The following is an 18,749-nucleotide window of genomic DNA, read 5'->3' as shown; positions in this document are numbered from 1 at the left end:
CCATTTTACAAATGAGGTCGCTGAGGCCCAGAGAAGTGAAGTGACTTACCCAAAGTCACACGGCAGACAAGTGGCGGAGCCGGGATTTGAACCCATGACCTCTGACTCCAAAGCCCAGGCTCTTTCCACTGAGCCACGCTGCTTCTCTAAGCGCTTACTGTGTGCAAAGCATTGTTCTAAGCGCCAGGCTGGTTACAAGGTGATCAGGTTGTCCCACGTGGGGCTCACAGTCTTTAACCCCATTTTACAGATGAGGTCGCTGAGGCCCAGAGAAGTGAAGTGACTTGCCCAAAGTCACACAGCTGACAAGTGGCGGAGCTGGGATTTGAGCCCATGACCTCTGACTCCAAAGCCTGGGCTCTTTCCACTGAGCCACGCTGCTTCTCTAAGCGCTTACTGTGTGCAAAGCACTGTTCTAAGCGCTGGGAAGGTTACAAGATGATCAGGTTGTCCCAAGGGGGGCTCACAGTCTTTAACCCCATTTTACAGATGAGGTCACTGAGGCCCAGAGAAGTGAAGTGACTTGCCAAAAGTCACACAGCTGACAAGTGGTGGAGCCAGGATTTGAACCCATGACCTCTGACTACAAAGCCCAGGCTCTTTCCACTGAGCCACACTGCTTCTCTAAGCGCTTACTATATGCAAAGCACTGTTCTAAGCTCTGGGAAGGTTACAAGGTGATCAGGTTGTCCCACGGGGGGCTCACAGTCTTTATCCCCATTTTACAGATGGGGGAACTGAGGCCCAGAGAAGTGAAGTGACTTGCCCAAAGTCACACAGCTGACAAGTGGCAGAGCAGGGATTTGAACCCATGACTTCTGACTCCAAAGCCCGGGCTCTTTCCACTGAGCCACGCTGCTTCTCTAGGCACTTACTGTATACAAAGCACTGTTCTAAGCGCTGGGAAGGTTACAAGGTGATCAGGTTGTCCCACGTGGGGCTCACAGTCTTTAACCCCATTTTACAAATGAGGTCACTGAGGCCCAGAGAAGTGAAGTGACTTGCCCTAAGTCACACAGCTGACAAGTGGCAGAGCAGGGATTTGAACCCATGACTTCTGACTCCAAAGCCCTTGCTCTTTCCACTGAACCACACTGCTTCTCTAAGCGCTTATTATGTGCAAAGCACTGTTCTAAGCGCTGGGAAGGTTACAAGGTGATCAGGTTGTCCCACGGGGGGCTCACAGTCTTAATCCCCATTTTACAGATGAGGTAATTGAGGCACAGAGAAGTTAAGTGACTTGCCCAAAGTCACACAGCTGACAAGTGGCAGAGCAGGGATTTGAACCCATGACCTCTGACTCCAAACCCTGGGCTCTTTCCACTGAGCCACGCTGCTCCTCTAATACCGCAAAGATTAATTTTTATTATAACTGAGCCACAGGAATCTAAATCTTTTTACTCTATTGTTCCCTGCTGCTTGTAATTTATATTAGTGTCTCTGTTTCCTCTGCTATATTGTAAACTTCTGGAGGACAATGATCATGGCTGTCAACTCTATTATACTGTATTGTATTCTCCCAGGCATTTTGTACAGCACTCTGCATACAGTAGATGCATCTTTGATAGATTATGTATTCTCCCAGGCATTTTGTACAGCATTCTGCATACAGTAGATGCATCTTTGATAGATTATGTATTCTCCCAGGCATTTTGTACAGCACTCTGCATGCAGTAGATACATCTTCGATAGATTATGCATTCTCCCAGGCATTTTGTACAGCACTCTGCATACAGTAGATACATCTTTGATAGATTAACCTTCTCATCTATCCCCACTCCCTCCTTTCCATTTCTCACCACCTTTCTTTGGCCATTGGACTTTCAGATAAAAATACAATGGGGTCATGTGTCCAGAGGCAGGGCACCAACCAGCTACTATGGTGGCTGTATTTGAAGCAGCTTTGTTTCGTTCCTCTTACTCTTTTGTAGGCTAATAGGATGGAGAGGACAGATGGGTTCATTTGCCAGGGTTGCACAAGCACGGTTGAACCTAAGCCAGATGCTTAGGTAGAAGTTCCTTCCCATTAATGGACCCCAAAGAGACTAGCTAGAGTTCTGGGCCTTCAAAGGACCCCTCCTCAACCTTGGTGGACTCCTACTTTGGGATCAAACATGGATAAGGAATGGCCTTGATCTGCTCCGTGACCCAACTCTCAGCACACATTCAGCTTTCAGCTTAATTGCACAGGGATAAGAGGCTGGGGAGGAGAGTCATGAACCTCTATTTTTTTTCCTCTCTCCTCTCCCACTGTTGTCATAGTAATATTAATAAAAATTGTGGTATTTGTTAATCAACCAGCACTTACCACGTACCAAGCACTGGGGTGGATACAAATCGGACACAATCCCTATCTCACATGTGAGTCACAGTCGAAGTAGGATGTGGAACAGCTATTTTATCTCCATTTTATAGATGAGGAAATGAGGTACAGAGAAGCTAAGTGACTTGCTCAATGCCATACAGCAGGCAGTGACAGAGCTGGGATTAGAACCTAGGTCCTCTGATTCCCAGGCCTTGGCTCTTTCTACTACTAATAATAATAATGATGGCATTTGTTAAGCGTTTACTATGTGCAAAGCACTGTTCTAAGCGCTGGGGGGGAATACAAGGTGATCAGGTTGTCCTGTGTGGGGCTCACGGTCATCATCCCCATTTTACAGACGAGGTAACTGAGGCTCCAAGAAGTTAAGTGACTTGCCCAAGGTCACACAGCAGACATGTGGTGGAGCCGGGACTCGAACCCATGACCTCTGACTCCAAAGCCCGTGCTCTTTCCACTGAGCCACACTGCTTCTCCAAGCTTCCCTAAGCTGCTCACCACTAGGCCAAACTACTTCCTGGCACACAGTAAGCGCTTAACAAATACCGTAATTATTATCATTATTACTTCTCACTCTGGGTCCTCATTCCTCAGATAATCTTCCTCAGAACCTTCCCCTGCACAAGCCTGCCTGAGGCCACAGTCATAAATAGTTGAGGCTGCAGCTCCTGTCGGAAAATCATTCTTCTATGTGCGCTGAAGGAAGAGTTACTGGAAGTTTGGATAATAAAACTGGGGATCACTTCCTGCCTGTAGCTGACCTGCAAACAGCACTTAGAGCATGTCTTACCCTCTGGGCATTAGTCTCCTGTTTCTTCTTAAACAGATGGACCATCGCTGAGCAAGACTCTGCTAGCAATCTCCTGGAAGAGGTGGGGGCGTCCACTACCCACCGTCCTCACTCTATCTATTCATTTATTCATTCAATCGTATTTATTGAGTGCTTACTGTGTGCAGAGCACTGTACTAAGTGCTAGTGCAATGGGGGTCTCTAGGGGTCTGTGGGGTTGTACACCACGCAGAAACACCTCCCCGGTGGATGATGCGGGAGGAAGAGAACTCTTTGTTTCCCAAATGCCGGCGCTTATAGCGTCTCAATTGTGCCTCTCCCCTTCCCATCCCCAATCCAGCCCAGGTGCCTATCAAAATTATGGAGAACAGCGGAGGTAGAGGAGACCGCTAATCTCCTCACCGTACCTCGTTCACGCCTGTCCCGCCATCGACCCCTGGCCCATGTCATCCCCCGGGCCTGGAATGCCCTCCCTCTGCCCATCCGCCAAGCTAGCTCTCTTCCTCCCTTCAAGGCCCTACTGAGAGCTCACCTCCTCCAGGAGGCCTTCCCAGACTGAGCCCCTTCCCTCCTCTCCCCCTCGTCCCCCTCTCCATCCCCCCATCTTACCTCCTTCCCTTCCCCACAGCACCTGTATGTATGTATATATGTTTGTACATATTTATTACTCTATTTATTTATTTATTTTACTTGTACATATCTATTCTATTTATTTTATTTTGTCAGTATGTTTGGTTTTGTTCTCTGTCTCCCCCTTTTAGACTGTGAGCCCACTGTTGGGCAGGGACTGTCTCTATATGTTGCCAATTTGTACTTCCCAAGCACTTAGTACAGTGCTCTGCACACAGTAAGCGCTCAATAAATACGATTGATGATGATGATGATGACTGAGCAGCCAGCTCTCTCCTCCTTCCACTTCGTGTTGCCATGCACATTAGTAGGCCACTGAAGCTCAACCCCACAGAGGGGTGCCAGCCTTGTGGTGTCACCTTTTTTGGCAGAAAGGGCCAAGTCCGTTCCTCAAGGGGATCCTTGGACCAGTGCAGGGAGCCCTCCATGGACACACCATTGGCAAGCTTGAAATAAGCGTGGCTTACTGGGTCCTAGAAGGATCACCACCCTGCCTCAAATAGCACAATCCTGTCACCATCCAAGCCTTCAAGAGGACAGAGGGCTCCCTGTAGAGGCTGAGAATCCTCCATGACACAGCATCACTAAAGCAGCGTGGCTTAGTGGAAAGAGCAAGGGCTTGGGAGTCAGAGGTCGTGGGTTCTAATCCTGACTCTGCTAGCTCTCTTCCTCCCTTCAAAGCCCTACTGAGAGCTCACCTCCTCCAGAAGGCCTTCCCAGACTAAGCCCCCTTTTTCCTCTCCTCCTTCCCCTCCCCACTGCACTTGTATAGATTTGTACAGATTTATTACTCTATTTTACCTGTACCTGTTGACTGTTCTATTTATTTTGGTAATGATGTGCATATCGCTTTAATTCTATTTGTTCTGATGATTTTGACACCTGTCTACATGTTTTGTTTTGTTGTCTGTCTCCCCCTTCTAGACTGTGAGCCCGTTGTTGGGTAGGGACCGTCTATGTTGCCGACCTGTACTTCCCAAACGCTTAGTACAGTGCTCTGCACACAGTAAGCGCTCAATGAATACAATTGAATGAATGAATGAAGTCATTTAACTTCTCTGTGCCTCAGTCACCTCATCTGTAAAATGGGGATTAAGTCTGTGAGCCCCACGTCGGACAACCTGATTATCTTGTATCTACCCCAGCAGTTAGAACAGTGCTTGGTACATAGTAGGCACTTAACTACTGTGCTCTGCACACAGTAAATGCTCAATAAATACTATTGAATGAATGAACAAATACCATTATTATTATTATTATCACTGACCTGGAAGCAGTTGTGGCTTGCGTGTTGGTGGCCCAGGTCAGAGTCGATCACTGGTCACTGGTCTTGCCACCATCTGGGGATGGGTGGGGGCTACTGAGGAGTCCCAGAGGCTGGCCTGCTTCACCACTCCCATCACAGCCACGAGTTCTCTCTACCAGGCGGTGTTAGTTCGGCATCTCAGATGCGGGAAAAATTCCTCTCTGTGTGGTTTTGCTGAGGCGATATTTGGAAGGAAAAGTGAAATGGAGAAAGCCTCCAGAAGGAGGTGGGATTTCAGAAGGACTTGGAAGATGGGGAGCTCTGTGGTTTTGCATGTTTGACTGGAAAGGGAGTTTCCAGACGGGGTGAGTATGAGGAATGGGCTGAGATAGAAGTGAGAATAGATAGTGTGAGGATTTGCATAGGAGGAAGCAGAATGAGAACAGGGGAATTGCCCTGAAGAGGGTAGATAGCACCTCTCCCCCTCGTCCCCCTCTCCATCCCCCTCATCTTACCTCCTTCCCTTCCCCACAGCACCTGTATATATGTTTGCACATATTTATTATTCTATTTATTTATTTTACTTGTACATATCTATTCTATTTTATTTTGTTAGTATGTTTGGTTTTGTTCTCTGTCTCCCCCTTTTAGACTGTGAGCCCACTGTTGGGTAGGGACTGTCTCTATATGTTGCCAATTTGTACTTCCCAAGCGCTTAGTCCAGTGCTCTGCACACAGTAAGCGCTCAATAAATACGATTGATGATGATGAGAAAGGGTTAGTGGAGAGTTAGGTCAGGAGTTTTTGCTAGATGCAGTGAGAAGTGGGTAACCGTTGGAGGTTTTGGAAGAGGAGAGAGATGGGAGCCTAATAATAATAATAATAATAATAATAATAATAATAATAATAATTTTGGCATTTGTTAAGCGCTTACTATGTGCAAAGCACTGTTCTAAGCGCTAGGGGTACAAAGTGATCAGGTTGTCCCACGTGGGGCTCACAGTCTTAATCCCCATTTTACAGATGATGTAACTGAGGCTCAGAGAAGTTAAGTGACTTGCCCAAGGTCACACAGTAGACATGTGGCAGAGCCGGGATTCGAACCCTAATCACACCAGACCTCATCTAGCTGGTCTAGGAACTAATCATGATCCCACACACCCAACACAAGTCACATAAGCAGGGCTGGTGGGGCAGAGGGAGGAACCAGGGTGGCAGGGGGGAAGTCAGAAGGAGCAGAGGAATTGTGGAACACCCCTGAACAAACATAGATCAGTCACAGGTGTTCCAGAGGGCAGGGGAGGGGTAGCAATAGGGGGCTGTGGTCTGGGAAACAGCAGCGGGGTGGAGTCTAGAGAACAGGTGTAGGGGATAGATTTAGAGAACAGATCAAACATCCAATCCTGAGGAGGACAGCAGCGTGGCTCGGTGGAAAGAGCCCGGGCTTTGGAGTCAGAAGTCTGGGTTCAAATCCCGGCTCTGCCAATTGTCAGCTGTGTGACTTTGGGCAAGTCACTTCACTTCTCTGGGCCTCAGTTACCTCATCTGTAAAATGGGGATTATGACTGTGAGCCCCACCAGGGACAACCTTGTAACCTCCCAGCGCTTAGAACAGTGCTTTGCACATAGTAAGCGCTTAATGAATGCCATTATTACTACTAAAGTTGGTTGAGTGCTTACTACGCACGTGACACTAGGAATTGGAGATTATACACAGAAGATATAAACTGAAAACACTCCCTGTATACAAGAGACTCCCACTCTAAAGAGTAGGGAAGAAGAAAAACACAGCACTAACAATTAAACCTCAAAGACACCTCTTTTCCGTCCTGTCCCAGTCCAAGAACAGCAAAATCCTACATGCTCCCTGCTCCTGTAAATGATCTCTGTATGCTTGTGAGCCATGCAAGATCCTGTAGGAACTGGGTATATCCATTCATTCAATCGTATTTATTGAGCGCTTACTGTGTGCAGAGCACTGTACTAAGTGCTTGGGAAGTACAAGTTGGCAACATATAGAGATGGTCCCTACCAACAACGGGCTCACAGTCTAGAAGGGGGAGACAGAGAACAAAACATGTGGACAGGTGTCATCAGAGCAAATAGAATTAAAGCTAGATGCACATCATTAACAAAATAAAAAGAATAGTAAATATGTACAAGTAAAATAAATAGAGTACTAAATCTGCACAAACATATATACAGGTGCTGTGGGGAGGGGAAGGGCCAGGGGATGGGGTATAGGGTTTGGACCTGGAACTCCCTGGATGTGAGAAGCAACGTGGCCTAGAGGAAATGCCATTATGCCAAATGCCTCTCCCTTCTAGACTGTGAGCCCACTGTTGGGTAGGAACTGTCTCTATATGTTGCCAACTTGTACTTCCCAAGCGCTTAGTACAGTGCTCTGCACACAGTAAGTGCTCAATAAATACGACTGATTGATTGATTGAAAGAGGATGGGCTTGAGAGTCACAGGATCTGGGTTCTAATGTGACTCGGCCATTTGTCTGCAGGGTGACCTTGGACCAGTCACTTAATTTGTCTGTGCCTCAGTTCCTTCTTCTGCAAAATACCTGTTCTCCCTCTTACTTAGGCCCCATGTGTGACCTGATAATCTTGTATCTACCCCAGTGCTTAGTACAGTGCTTGACACAAATCAGTCATTCATTCAGTGATATTTATTGGGCCCTTACTGTGTGCAGAGCACCATATTAAGCACTTGAGAGAGTGCTTAGACACATTCCCTGCTCACAACAAGCTTACAGTCCTGAGGATGAATTTCACAGTCTACCCAGTAAGCTCTTTACAAATACCACAATTGTTGCTGTAAGGCATGATCTTGAGGCCCTTGCTCTAGAATTTTTTCTTGCTCAAATCCATCGTGGTGCCATCCTGGGTTTCGAATCTATTCTAGAAGGCCTGATGGATTCTCGAGTGATCTTCTTCCTGTTCTTGACCTTCTTGGCCTCCTCACATGCATGGATTTGATTTTAAGATTCCTTTAGGAAAACCAGGCCTTTAGATGTTCAGTCAGGGAAGCACTTATTCACATTTCCACTTCCTGTACCTTTATAACTTGCATACTAGTAATCTTTTACACACTTGCATACTTACATACTTGCAACCTCTTGCACACTTGGTCCAGGAACTACAGTTGTGCACCTTTTCTAGTCCCTTGCTATTCAGGGTGAGTATTGTTCAGATGCAAATGGCTAAGAAAGGATAGGTATGCCCTTATCTTCTGCAGGCCACATGCTATAGTTGTTTTGTTGGGTTTTTGGGTGGTGATTTGCACTGTGTCATCCACACTCTCTTGCCCAAAGCAGTGAAGGTTTATACTGAATCATGCACATTATCTTGCCTATAACAATGATGTTTTCACTGGCCCCCTTGAACCTAGAGGCACACAGTGTGAGTCAGCTAGTAGGGGTAGCAGATGGAGTCTATGGTCTTGAAAAAGAATATCTCTGAGACATCTTTAGAATATCTTTGAGACCCCTCAGTCGACAGCAGACTTCACCTATTTTGTAAGCCAGTCTTAAGTGTGACTCACTGTGACAAAGAAAGGTTGGAAGAGGGAAAGGGTGTGTCTTTTCCACAATCTTGGGAAAACCAGAAGAGAAGCAAAAACAAAAAACGAGACACCAACCCAGACAAAAAGATTCCAGGTGCTTTTTCTCAACCCAATAGATCTGAGTCAATGAACAGTGGATCATTGGAGTGTCAGGGCTTCTGCAGGCAAGGGTGGCTGATTTAGGAAGCAGGATGATCCCAGACCAATCAATGAATCAATCATCTTTATTGAGGGCTTACTGTGTGCAGAGCACTGTGCTAATCACTTAGGAGAGTACAATATGACACAGTTGGTAGATACGTTCACCGTCCATAGTGAGCTTGCAGGCTAGAGGGACTGATCAGTCCTGTCTCTGTGCAGATATAATAATAATAATGGCATTTGTTAAGCGCTTACTATGTGCAAAGCACTGTTCTAAGCACTGGGGAGGATACAAGGTGATCAGGTTGTCCCACGGGGGGATCACAGTCTTAATCCCCATTTTACAGATGAGGGAACTGAAGCACAGAGAAGCTAAGTGACTTGCCCAAAGTCACACAGCTGACAATGGGTGGAGCCGGGATTTGAACCCATGACCTCTGATTCTAAAGCCTGTGCTCTTTCCACTGAGCCATGCTGCGGGCCTGCTACTGTCTTCAGCAGCCACAGTTCTAAATGAAGACAAACTACTCCACAGCAAGTCCAGCACCTGACTTTCTGGAGTTGGGGACAGAGAAACAGCTAGAAATAGGAGAATTGCCTGCTGGGCTGGGCTGTCAAGGGTGAAGGCTCAGAAAGAAGAACCACCTAGAGAGACTCACGTTGTTGACTGGATCAGCAAGTCATTTGACTTCTCTGTGCCTCAGCTACCTCATCTGGAAAATGGGGACTAAGACTGTGAGCCCACGTGGGACAGGGTTTGTGTCCAACCTGATTACCTTAATAATAAATAATAATGTTGGCATTTGTTAAGCGCTTACTATGGGCCAAGCACTGTTCTAAGCGCTGGGGGATTACAAGGTAATCAAGGTTGTCCCACGTGGGGCTCACAGTCTTAATCCCCATTTTACAGATGAGGGAACTGAGGCACAGAGACGTGAAGTGACTTTCCCAAAGTGGTGGAGTTGGGATTAGAACCCATGACCTCTGATTCCCAAGCCCATGCTATTTCCACTGAGCCACGCTGCTTCTCTCTACCACAGTGCTTACAAGAGTGCTTGGTGCATAGTAAGCGAGTGCTTAATAATAATAATAAGGTTGATGGCATTTGTTAAGTGCTTACTGTGTGCCAAGCACTGTTCTAAGTGATGGACAAATGCTACAATTATTAGCTGGCTAATCTAGGTGGCCGAGCCTGGAGCGGCTATTGAGGTGGCGACTCGGGCCACCTGCTACTGAGCAAGGGCATTCATTCACTCATTCAATTGTATTTATTGAGCGCTTACTGTGTGCAGAGCACTGTACTAAGCGCTTGGGAAGTACAAATTGGCAACATATCGAGATGGTCCCTACCCAACAGTGGGCTCACAGTCTAGAAGGGGGAGACAGACAACAAAACAAAACATATTAACAAAATAAAATAAATAGAATAGTAAATATGTACAAGTAAAATAAATGAGTAATAAATCTGTACAAACATATATACAGGTGCTGTGGGGAGGGGAAGGAGGTAGGGTGGGGAGATGGGGAGGGGGAGAGGAAAAAGGGGGCTCAGTCTGGGAAGGCCTCCTGGAGGAGGTGAGCTCTCAGTAGGGCTTTGAAGGGAGGAAGAGAGCTAGTTTGGCGGATGTGTGGAGGGAGGGCATTCCAGGCCAGGGGGAGGATGTGTGCCCGGGGTCGACGGCGGGACAGGCGAGAACGAGGTACGGTGAGGAGATTAGCGGCAGAAGAGTGGAGGGTGTGGGGTGGGCTGGAGAAGGAGAGAAGGGAGGTGAGGTAGGAGGGGGCGAGGGGATGGACAGCCTTGAAGCCCAGGGTGAGGAGTTTCTGCCTGATGCGCAGATTGATTGGTAGCCACTGGAGACTTTTGAGGAGGGGAGTAACATGCCCAGAGCGTTTCTGCACAAAGATGATCTGGGCAGGAGCATGAAGTATGGATTGAAGTGGGGAGAGACACGAGGATGGGAGATCAGAGCGAAGGCTGATGCAGTAATCCAGTCGGGATAGGATGAGAGATTGAACCAGCAGGGTAGCGGTTTGGATGGAGAGGAAAGGGCGGATCTTGGAGATGTTGCGGAGGTGAGACCAGCAGTTTTTGGTGACGGATTGGATGTGAGGGGTGAACGAGAGAGCAGAGTCGAGGATGACACCAAGGTTGCGGGCTTGTGAGATGGGAAGGATGGTAGTGCCGTCAACAGTGATGGGAAAGTCAGGAAGAGGGCAGGGTTTGGGAGGGAAGATAAGGAGTTCAGTCTTGGACATATTGAGTTTTAGAATTGCTTGAGGGGCGGGCCTATGTCTAGTTCCCACCTGTGTAGCCTTTCCCAGTACTTAGTACAGTGTTGTGCGCACAGTAAATACTATCATTACTATTATGGTACTCTGAGCCAGCAGGGACACTGTGCTGCAGTCATTTGAGCCACCGATTCTTGTATGCCCTTGGCAGCGTGCTACCAACAGCTAACCCATTTACTAGGTTATTACACTATTCCCTCAGGAAAACACTTGCCCAGGGGTCAAGAGGGTGGGAGCAGAGCTAACACTGGCCTATTCCTCCACGCAGATGATCAGTCCTGAGATTCTCATGACTAAATGGAGGCTGCTCCACCATTTATACTGGCAGACTTCAACATCTCTGAATCTCTCTCCATTTGTACTTCATTTCTCTCACATCCTGCCTGAACACAAATCTTTCTGTTTCTAGGTAGTAAAGAGAAAATGTGGCCTACAGGGAAGAGCTGAGGCCTAAAAGTCAGAGGACCTGGGTTCTAATCCCAGCTTTGCCACTTGTCTGCTGTATGACCTATGGCAAGTTACTTGACTTCTCTGTGCCTCATCTTACCCCTTCCCTTCCCCACAGCACCTGTATATATGTATATATGTTTGTACATATTTATTACTCTATTTATTTATTTATTTTACTTGTACATATCTATTCTATTTATTTTATTTTGTTAGTATATTTGGTTTTGTTCTCTATCTCCCCCTTTTAGACTGTGAGCCCACTGTTGGGTAGGGACTGTCTCTATATGTTGCCAACTTGTACTTCCCAAGCGCTTAGTACAGTGCTCTGCACACAGTAAGTGCTCAATAAATACAATTGATGATGATGATGATGATACATTCCCTGCCCACTACAAGTTTACACTCTCAATCAATCGTATTTATTGAGTGCTTACTGTGTGCAGAGCACTGTACTAAGCGCTTGGGAAGTACAAGTTGGCAACATATAGAGACAGTCTCTACCCAACAGTGGGCTCACAGTCTAAAAGGGCTCTCCCAAGCACTTAGTACAGTGCTCTGCACACAGTAAGCACTCAATAAATACCACAGATTGATCGATCGATGGATTGATCTCCAGCCCTGGTTTCAAAGTGCGGGCATTTAAAAAATGTTCTTTGACTAATTTTTTCTGAACATTGAATTTAGCCATTAGGTCTAAGAGATTTCTGCCCAGAAAATGAATTCAGGCAAGAATACCAGATCCCACTGAATAAAATTAACCCAGAAGCAAATTGGAAATAAAGTTTGGGAGGGAGAGCCAAACTAGACTTCCCAAAGTTGGTTTGCCACCGTATCCGATTTCCTCAGGGCAGTCGTGGCCGACTGCAGTACTTCTGGCTCAGTCATTTTCCAGGGATGTCAGAGAGATGTGAAGTGTCCAGCCTCTGCCCTGGGGCAGATGCTAGGCAATTGTGTCCCCAGGAGAAGGTGGAATGATTTATTTCCAGCCCAGGAGTGGATGGGATTGTTGGCAACACAGCATGGCTCAGTGGAAAGAGCCTGGGCTTTGGAGTCAGGGGTCATGGGTTCGAATCCCAGCTCCACCACATGTCTGCTGTGTGACCTTGGGCAAGACACTTAACTTCTCTGAGCCTCAGTTACCTCACCTGTAAAATGGGGATTAAGACTATGAACCCCACGTGGGACAACCTGATCACCTTGTATCTCCCCCAGCGCTCAGAACAGTGCTTTGCACATAGTAAGCGCTTAACAAATTCCATCATTATTATTATTATTATTATTATTCCATTGTCCTTCTGGGGGCATTCTGAATGGTGAGGGGCCAGGAGGGCTCCACTACTGCATATTCCTGGACAGCCAGGAAGTGTGTGAACAATTCTAAGACAATCATGGATCAGTCTACCCCTTTTAGACTGCGAGCCCACTGTTGGGTAGGGACTGTCTCCATATGTTGCCAATTTGTACTTCCCAAGCGCTAAGTACAGTGCTCTGCACATAGTAAGTGCTCAATAAATACGATTGATGATGATGATGATGAGTCTCATCACTGGCAGAGTCCTCTCTGAACCCAAGGACAGCTCTGCAGTAGCCAAGGGCAGTTTCTAAACTCTGAGAGGAAACTTTTGCTCTGTGACTTAATGCTATAGTTCTAGGGCATCTCCCAAAGTCAGTGACAAGGAATGACTAGGAAGCAGAAGGGTGAAATGTGTCTATCTTCTGTCAGTATCCCCTTTCCTACCGTGCTACATCCTCTTAAACAACTAACTTCATTCTTCCCAAGTGTTAGAAAATAGAAAATGTGAGAAAGCAGGAGAAAGCTTTACCCCCGCCAAAAAAGAATACTCATTTTACACAGTAGTTGGTTGAAATATTTTTCTTTCTTGTGGTGTAGCCGAATCAGAACGTTCTCTAAGCACATGAAACTGAACATCTCTGGAGAACTCCAGAGAGTCTGGTATTCTATGCATACTCTGGGAAAGAAGGGAAAGGAGTATACTCAGAAACATGTCTAATTCCTACTTGTGGGTTCTCTCCCAGGACTTAGCACAGTGCTCTACTTATAGTAAATGCCTGATGAATACTACTACTACTACCACCACTAAAGGGAGTGTTATTCACAAAGCTGGCTTCATAGAGGAAGTCAGAAAAGTAAAATGGGGATTAAGACTGTGAGCCCCTCTTGGGACAACCTGATCGCCTTGTAACCTCCCCAGGGCTTAGAACAGTGCTTTGCACATAGTAAGTGCTTAATAAATACCATCGTCATCATCATCAATTGTTGCAGGGTGGCCAACTGCAGGTGAAGAGACATGCCTCTTGATACAAACAAGATGGCTGCTATTTGGGACACCAATAAGCCATAGTGTTCAAAATTGGATCTTATAAAGGCGGTGACAATGCAGAGTCTCCATCGCCTCCCTCTGTCACTGCATGAGCAACAAGGATGGGATTGAGTGACCAGAGAGAAAGCTGCGTGAGAACGTAGGCAGTGTTGCACGTGGAGTGATGGGAGTGACGTAGCATAGGCTCCCAAGCACCTAGTGCAGTGGCCTACACACAGAAGGCAATTGAGAAATGATGAAGATGGTAATGGTGGTATTTTTTAAGCACTTACTGTGTGCCAGGCACTGTACTAAGCACTGGGGTGGATACAAGTAAATCAAGTTGGACACAGTCCCTGTCCCATGTGGGGCTCACAGTCTCAATCTCCATTTTACAGATGAGGTAACTGAGGCACAGAGAAGTGAAGTGACAGTCACACAGCAGAGAAGTAGTGGAGCTGGGATTGGAATCCGCAGTGCTCTGCACACTGTAAGCGCTCAATAAATTCAATTGAATGAATAAATGAATGACATTCTGACTTTCAGGGCCGTGCTCCGTCCACTACGTCATGCTGCTTCTCTAAGTATGGAGCTGAGTGCAGGGTTTGACACCAATATAGTAACTGTGGTATTTGAGTTCTTATTATATGCTGAGCACTGTGCTAAACTCTGGGGTAGATAAGATAATAATAATAATAATGGCATTTATTAAGCACTTACTATGTGCAAAGCACTGTTCTAAGCCCTGGGGAGGTTACAAGGTGATCAGGTGGTCCCACGGGGGACTCACAGTCTTAATCCCCATTTTACAGATGAGGGAACTGAGGCCCAGAGAAGTTAAGTGGCGTGCCCAAAGTCACACAGCTGACAATCTGATCAGATATAGTCTCTGTCCCACACAGCGCTTTCAGTATAAGTAGGAAGGAGAACAAGTATTGAATCCCCATTTCACAGATGAGGAAACAGATTCAGAGAATTTAAGTGACTTGCCCAAGGTCATAAAGCAGGCAGGTGGCAAAGCTGGGATTAGAACCCAGGTCCGCTAACTCCCAGACCTGTGCTGTTTCCACTAGGTCAAAGCTGTTTCTCTTAAGCTCGACACGGCATTAGAGCTGTGTGTGTTGGTGGTAGAGGCAGGAAGGGGTAAGGGGGTAGGAATGGAGAATTAGAGTAGTCCTGGGTGGAGTTGGGTGGGTTGGTGGAATTGACTGGCATTGTCATTCTTTGAGTAAGTTTGTGCCAGACATGGTGGAAGGGCCATATAGGTTGGTAGAATAACAGGGATGAAAAAAAAGAGAGAAAATGGGAATGGAGGTCATGGGTGGGTTCTTGGAAAAAGAAGAGATAAGGAGAAAAAGGAATCAATCAATCAATCGTATTTATTGAGCGCTTACTGTGTGCAGAGCACTGTACTAAGCACTTGGGAAGTACAAGATGGCAACATATAGAGACAGTCCCTACCCAACAGTGGGCTCACAGTCTGAAAGGTGGGCTCACAGTCTAAAAGACTGAGAAAAAGGAAGAGGTTGAGGAATGGGAAATGGAAGGAATAGCACGGCCACTAAAGTATGAAACATAGGGATAGATCAAACAGGATAAAGAGATATGTAGAATGATGATAGAGAAAAGACAGGGGCAAAAGGAGGCAGAAGGAGACAAAATAAAAATGATCAGCCCTGAACCAGAGTCCCTCTTCTCTCAGAAGAACGGAGTTGGCTGGCTCAAGTCTGTATGGAGAAGTCTGGGGAAAGAAGCCTGCCTGCTGACAGGGGGCAAGAAGCGGAGCTGCCATCTTAGCTGGTTCCAAGGTTAGGGATGGCTGGCTATACCTGTCTGCCCTGCCCAAAGCTGTGGTGGACAAACTAATGGCTTTGTTCCATAGGTGCTAATTCCATGCTACATCGCTCCATAGTTAAGACTCAAGTGGAAATCAGAGTGGTGAACGATTAAAGTCCAAGGCTTCCTACTTTCGGGTAGTTCATGGGAGCCCAAACTGCAAAAAGTTCAGCTATTCACCCTAACCTGTAATGGTTGTAATTGTTGACCTCTTTGTGCCCAAGGAAATGAGCTGATTGTCATCATGGCTCTGAGCCCCAAGGTCTCTGACCCAAGGCCAAGATCCTTTGGCAGATTAGATCTTTAACTTTGGCCAGATCTGCCATCTCCGCACATGAGCTGAAGTAGGTATCATCAGTGAGATGGAATCTTAAACATACACGTTCACATGCGCATGAACCCAGCTTTCCCGCACACATACACCAACAAGGCAGGCAGAGAAGTGGTTCTCATATTTATTCCTCTTTTAGAGAAAGGGGATCCAATCTGTCATAGAGCCAGAGGGGATGAATACTGTGTGAGTGTAAGTGTAATTAATCCCTCCAGGCTCAGCTTTGATTGACTTAGAAATCACAGGTGATTATTTAAAAGATTTACATCTTTAAAATGGCACCCCTGTCTCTCCCTCTGTGAATGTGAGTGCATTTGGAGTGGTGCCCCAAACACTAATTCTGTGTTTCCAGATTCTAGTTGCTAGGATTTTAACCCTTGAGTGTTCACTTGATTCCGTAGTAGGGATGGAGCTTGTTCCCGGGTAGTTCATCTATCCAGGAAAATCTGCTTTTGTTCAAAGGGCTAATCTGGATTTGGGAACATTTCTATCTGGACCTTCTGGAGTGGACATCAGCTCTGAAAGTTCCCTAGGTGCTTCTAAGTCCCGTAAGAATCAGCTGTGTGACCTAGTGGATAGCGCACTGGCTTGGGAGTCAGAAGGATCTGGGTTCTAATTCAACTCCTCCACTTGTCTGCTGTGTGACTCTGGGCAAGTCACTTAACTTCTCTGGACCCCAATTACCCCCTCTGTAAAATGGGGATTAATACTGTGAGCCCCACGTGGGACTTGGGCTGTGTCCAACCTGATTATCTTGCATCTATCCCAGTGCTTAGTGCAGTGTCTGGCACATAGTAAGCGCTAAACAGATACTTTTAAAAAAAGTGGAGTTCTGCTTTTCCTACAGAGGCACAAGCAGGCTAACTTGACAGTCATGTTTCCTGTCACTGGCTAACACCTTGAGAGGAGAAATGACAGAAAGACCAGGTGGTGTTGCGGGAAATGCTCTTACTGCAGAAACCCTGGCCTTTAAGCAATTTAACCACATACTCTGGATAATTACTTTTCTACCACTTATGCATTTAGAGCCCTGATACCGCCCGATAACTGGATACTTAATAAGGCTAAATTATAATGTGACTCCCATGGAATTACACATTCCATTAACACCAAATGAGTTCATTACGAATTCATTAAGAATGATTGCTGTGGATACCACAGGAATTAATAATGATTAGTCCATGTGGTGGAGGGGCAAGCTGAATAAATGCAGGGAGAGTTGCAAGAAGGCTCTCAAATTCAAGCTTTGGTCTACGACATTCTTTCCAGGGTGACTTTGTGTGAATGGGGGATTATTCAGAGGGAGGATTTGGTAAAGGTCCCACCTTCTGCCCTTTGTTTGCGAAGCTGCTCTGAACCAGTCAGGTGCTGGAACTCCTCGTGTAGGGCTTGGTGTGGCTGATCTTTGGAGCACCCTGGAGAGCCTATTCACCTCATCAAATAGGACATGGGCAGAGTCAGGATGTCTCTGAAAGAAAGAGAGCAACAACCTCACTTTTCCGACCTTCAAATGGATGGGTTCGGGTGCACAGATGGATGGGTTCCCAGTGGTCATGGCTTTATAACAATAATACAGTTGTGGTACTTGTTAGCCACTTACCATGTGCCAAACACTGTACTCACCACTGATTATCCAAGATAATCAGGTTGGACACAGTCTAACTAGGAGGGAGTAGGGTTTCATCCCCATTTTATGGATGAGGTAACTGTGGCGCAGTGAAGTTGACTTACCCAAGGTCACACAGAAGACAAGTGGTAGAAACAGGATTAGAACCCAGGTCCTCTGACTCCCATGCCCAGGCTCTTTCCACTGGGCCATGCTGCTTCTTCTCTGAGGGGCTAGATTTGGGTCAGTCAGTCAGTCGTATTTATTGAGCACCTACTGTGTGCAGAGCACTGTACTAAGTGCTTGGGAGAGTACAATACAACAGTAAACAGTCGCATTCCCTGCCCCAAACCAGATAACAATCTAGAGATGGATCGACTCCATTAAAGCTGCCTATTCTCCAAGGGAAAGTTTTGCAAATGTGGTGAAGATGAAGGTGGGGAAGTGTTGGGGGTCAGAGGAGGGGAGGTCCAGGATCTTACAAATAGCAGCAGGATCATATTGCTAGAATGTGAGCTCTGGACTATTCTTTCACATAGTAATAATAATAATAATGATGGCATTTATTAGACACTATGTGCAAAGCACTGTTCTAATCACTGGGGAGATTTCAAGGTGATCAGCCTGTCCCACAGGGGGCTCACAGTCTTAATCCCCGTTCTACAGATGAGGTAACTGAGGCACAGAGAAGTTAAGTGACTTGCCCAAAGTCACACAGCTGACAATTGGCAGAGCTGGGGTTTGAACCCATGACCCATGACTCCAAAGCCCGGGCTCTTTCCACTGAGCCACACTGCTTCACATGAATCCCAAATGCCTAATACAGATCTCCGGCAGAATCTCAATAAATTCCATTGACTGACTGACGTCATGAGCCTTAGAGCCTGAAGTTAAGGTCCACCCGGGTGTGGGTTTCTCAGCCTACTTTTGAGGTCATTCGTTAGAAGCTGTAACTCTTATTGCTGACCTTTGATGTACCCAGTGATAACTCAGCCAAAAAGCAGGATTTTACAATCTTCTTATCTTTTCAAACTGCTCTCCCAAACCCTGATGCTTTCCTTATCAATTTATCTTGTTTTCAAAGTCCTTGTGGGACGTTACTGTTTTAGCAAGATTGTCCCATAAATCACAGGTAAATAGAAGGCTTCAGCTTATGTTCATTGACCTGTGCCTACCAACATGTCTACCAGCTCTGTCGTACTGTTCACT

The sequence above is a fragment of the Tachyglossus aculeatus genome, chromosome X1 (assembly GCF_015852505.1).
Source record: "Tachyglossus aculeatus isolate mTacAcu1 chromosome X1, mTacAcu1.pri, whole genome shotgun sequence".
Classification (NCBI taxonomy): domain Eukaryota; kingdom Metazoa; phylum Chordata; class Mammalia; order Monotremata; family Tachyglossidae; genus Tachyglossus; species Tachyglossus aculeatus.
This window is presented reverse-complemented; position numbering follows the sequence as displayed.